Source organism: Penaeus monodon, chromosome 9 (assembly GCF_015228065.2).
Source record: "Penaeus monodon isolate SGIC_2016 chromosome 9, NSTDA_Pmon_1, whole genome shotgun sequence".
Taxonomy (NCBI): Eukaryota; Metazoa; Arthropoda; class Malacostraca; order Decapoda; family Penaeidae; genus Penaeus; species Penaeus monodon.
In genome coordinates this window covers 9838748-9843747 of record NC_051394.1, presented here as the reverse complement: position 1 = coordinate 9843747, position 5000 = coordinate 9838748, and the positions used below count along the sequence as shown (strand labels likewise).

Here is a 5000-nt window from a genome sequence, read left to right as displayed (position 1 = left end):
GAGAGAGAGAGGAAGAGAGAGAGAGATGAGAGAGAGAGAGAGAGAGAGGACAGACGGGACAGAGAGAACATAAAGACATAAAAAGATAGAGAGGACAGCAGAAAAGAGAGGAATAGAAAACAGACAAATTTTCGCCTAACAACTACCTGGCACCCCTTCCCCCGGATTCCTAGTCAAGCATTCACAGTCAAAGTCACGCTTTACTGTCACTCTAAACCCTCATAGCCAAGGCCATTAGATGCAGTTCATGCTAAGCCGTAGAATCTTAAAAAAACAACCAATTTTTTTTTTTTTTACTGTGAAAAAAGCCGTTCTAACGACGAATAAAACAACAACAAAAAACGAAGAAAAACTTTTTCATGGAAAAAAAAATCATATCTCCAAACAGTTGCAGACTCCGTGTGCGACTCCCACTGAGACTTCCGTGGAGTGGGGCGCTGATTCACAAGACTGCTCGTTAAGGGTTGGGCGCATAACGTCCTGTAATGGCTAAATTCAGGCACTTGTGTGAGGAGAGACGAGGAAGAAGGCTGGAGGAGGAAGACGAAGAGGAGGAGGAATACGGCGAGGAGCAGGAGCGAGGAGGATTACCAGGAAGAAGAGGAGGAGAAATTGGTGGATGGAAAGAGGAAGAAGAGGAGGAGGAGGAGAGGAAAGTAAAAAGAGGAAGTGGAAGAGGAAGAAGAAGTGGAAGAGGAAGGAGGAGTAAGAGGAAGGAGGATGAAGAGGAGAAAGAAGAAGAGGAGGAGGAGAAAGAGGAAGAGGAGGAGGAAATAAACGAAGAGGAGAAGGAGGTGGAAGAGGAAGAGTCAAGAGAAAGGGAAAGGGAAAAGTAAGAAAGGGAGAGGAAGGCGGAGGGAGGTTGCTGATAAAAAGATGAAAAAAGATGCTATGAAAAAAAAAGAAAAAAAATGAAGGGAGAGGAAGGCAGATGGAGGAATATACAGGCAACAATATATACGTATATGCGTGTTTTTTTAGATTAATAATGATAATCACTGGACTGTGCATATCCCAGATTCATTTTCCAAATTATAAACTGTGAATATTGCAGATTTGACCACATCCAATAAAGTGCGTCAGTTCGGCGGTGTTTCAGTATGCCTAATTATTACCCTAAGCTCATCAGCATTGAGAGATAGAGAGAGAGAGAGAGAGAGAGAGAGAGAGAGAGAGAAAAGAGAGAGAAGAGAGAGAGAGAGAGAGAGAGAGAGGGGAGAGAGAGAGAGAGGAGAGAGAGAGAGAGAGAGAGAGAGAGAGAAAGAAGAGAGAGAGAGAGAGAGAGAGAAGAGAGAGAGAGAGGAGAGAGATGAAGGAGAGAGGGAGGGGGAGAGGAGAGGAAGAGAAGAGAGAGGGAGGGGGAGAGGGAGGAGAGAGAGAGAGAGGGAAAGGAGAGGGAGAGGAGAGGGAGGAGAGGGAGAGGGCGAGGGAGAGGGAGAGGAGAGGGAGAAGGAGAGAATGAGAGGCCGGGGGAGGAGAGAGAATGGGTAGGAAAGACAGTGAGGGCGTGAGAGGGAGAGAGACAGACATACAGCCAGACAGTGGTAACGACAGAGGGACAGAGGCAAAGATAGACAGACAGACGGACAAACAGACAGACTCATGGACGGACAAACTGAGATAGAGGGAGACAGAGGAAGAGAAACGGGGAAAAGATGAAATGAGAGAGGAAAGAGGATAGAGAAGGGACAGAAAAAGTTGGTGAGTTTTTACTCTTTACTCTTTGTTTGCTTTCTCTGGGCGAACGTTTTAATATACAGATGACACGGTATGTCGATAGTAGCGTGTGGGGGAGGCTAGTGTCACCGTAACGAGAGGCAATGGTTACGAAGCAGAGGTACTCGGGACTGTAGAAATGGGTGCTCCTTAGCTGGGTTCAATATATGAAGAGGCTGCAGAGTAAATTGCGCAGATGCATACGAGAATTTTGCTATAAAATCCTACCATCCATTCAATTGCACACCGAGTTCATTAGTTCATAATGAAACTGGGATTTATTTTTATTTATTTATTTTAAGAAAAGTTGGCTTGTAGAGTACGCACAACAAAAAACAAACATGGGGTCCGTGTGAAAATGCAATTAAATAAGACTTCCTCGCTGGTAGAAAGGTTGGGAATCTTTGGGGCAGGGGGGGGCGATATTATTAGCTGGCCTCGACATGTAACAAAGGTGTTGAGGCTGAGAATGTTCACGATGAAGGAATTCTTCTATTTCTTCTTCGATTCCTCCTCCCTCCTCTTCTTCTTCCATACCTCATTCTTCCTCCTCTTCTATTTTTCATTCCTCTTCCCTTTTTCTTCTAAATCTTCCTTTTCTTCTCATTCTTCCTTTTCGTCTTCTTCCTGCTCCTGCTCATAATCTCCACTGTAGACTCAGGGACACGATGATGACCGACGTGGGGGCGCTACATGTACCGCTGAGAAATGATGAACCTTTGAACGAGGTGGAACAACGGAACTATTTCGTTAAAGTAAGGCAGTAATGATGATGCCAAACTAGACATATGGAACTTTTGGATATGCAAGACATTCGCTCCGTAGGAACACATAAGTATTGCTTTAGACAAAATGAGGAGAATTAAGTAGGCAACGCGATGCAAGGCGTGTGTGTGCTGGCGAAATCATCAGTCGGATGTATCTTCATTGATCAAGAGCGAAAGTTAATGTAGGTTGTAAAGTAATAACAAGGCGAAAGTTAATGTAGGTTGAAAACTAACAAGGCGAAAGTTAATGTAGGTTGTAAACAAGGCGAAAGTGCATGCAAACATGCCAATAACATATTCAGAATCACACGACATTAATAATAACAACAATATCTAATCCTTGTCAAACAAAGACATAGAGTGACCACAAAAAGTACTGCATTCGGAATGCTCGTGAAAATTGGGTCAAGACTACTTAGATGATCATGAACAGCGTGTAAATAAGTAGATAACTTTCAAGAACGGGGTCGAAAGAAGTAATCGTCATGGCCTTCGTGCTTCATCCTCCGACAAGGCCAACAAATCCACTTTTGGTCTGGCAGAATAGCTTGAACTTGTTCTTTCTTTGATAAACCACCACCAGAGAGGGCTGTAAGCTCTACTATGCCAGAATGTACGTATTGTTGGCCCGTGGTGGAGATACTGTTTGACATACTGCTAGTACCCATATAATTTAATATCAGATTGAAGCGGCGTCCTTCATTAACGCCAACTAATCAATGTAGTTATTTGGTTACTTTGTAAAGCAGCACTGTCTCTTTTTCTGTATCTGCGCCTGGCCTGATCCGTAATTAACTAAATTATACATTAAGAGAAGATAACTCAAGTAAGGAATTTGCACAAAGATAAGCATACCCACCCTACTGTCGGACAGAAAACGGAAACTACCTAGAAGTGAATGCACTAAAATACGAGGACTTTTTCATTATAAACAATTTTACTTGAATGGTGGAACGTGAACAAATGTTACTTGTATATAATATATATGTGTATATAATATATATATATATATTTAATATGATATATATGATAATAAAATATAAATATATATATATAAATATATATATATATAGTATATATAAAAAATATCTATATGGAATACAATAATATATATATATAGATATATAATGAATATAGATATCTATTTAATATTTTATATAGATATATATATATATATAATTATATAATATATATATATTATATGAGATTCTATATATATATATATAAGATATATATATATATATATATATTAATATATATATATATATATATGACATATATATATAAAATAATATACATATATATTATATATATATATATAAAATATGTCATGATATATATATATATATAATATATATATATAATATATATAAAATTATATATATGGAAATATTTATAATATATAAACATATATATATATATATATATATATATATATATATATATATATATGATGTAATATATAATATATATGTAATATATGTAATATATATATATATATATATATATATATATATATAATATATATATTATATATATATATAATATATATGTATGTATGTATATCACACCACAACCACACACACAACACACACCACACATAATATTATAATATATAATATATATATAATATATATATGTATTTATATATAATATATATATATATATATATATATATATATATATATATATATTTATATATATATATATATATATATATATATATATATATATATATATATATATATATATATATATATATAATAGAGATCATCATAAAAATTATAACTGTGATAATGACAATGACAATAATATAATGATAATGATCAAAATTAAGTTGAATAAAAACATTTAATTTTTCCAATTAGTTATATTATCTATTTTTTACCTGTGGAAAAGTATATTTTAAATCATTAACGAGTCTATCCCTTCTTCTTACAGATTGTACAAATAATCTTTCCTGCAAAATGAAACCGTTAAGTTTCAACCAACCCTCTTTTATAAGGCAAATAATATATGCAAACGACAGAGCGAATAAATCTAATCATAGCAAAATTATTATTATTGTCACAATTCATATATATTTTATCTTGCTTATCTATTTTGGTATCACATTTTCCTTTTTTTCTAGTTTCCATATCGGGGGTGATGAAAAATCGCCCCTCTAGCTAGGCTTGTAATAATAATCCAGTAAGGAGACTCAGGAGCGAGGAATTTCAAGCAGGAGGCAAGTATATATAGCCTCCTAACAGAATATTTAACAAATACCTTCCCCTTCTGTTTCTCTTTACAATGCGTATTTCTTCTCTCTTTGCTTGCTCTCACTCGCCTCTTCATAAATTTGGTCTCTTTCTAAAGATCTGTTATCCCTTCGCAACCACGGAGTACCTTCTGGGGGACCATGAAGCAATGTGGAAATTTTGACATCAAATTAAACTGAATTTGATCTTCCCTACAGTACCTACATAAAATTATTTCGTACATATAAAAAAATGGAATCTTTCCATAATGTGTTCT

At 35.8% G+C, this 5000-nt stretch overlaps 1 protein-coding gene across 1 annotated transcript in view; it reads right to left on the bottom strand.

Moving 5' to 3' along the window:
- The window catches only part of LOC119576948, a 17509-nt gene that overhangs the window by 12131 nt on the left and 378 nt on the right, over positions 1-5000 (bottom strand). The gene's annotated exons all lie outside the window — the stretch shown is intronic.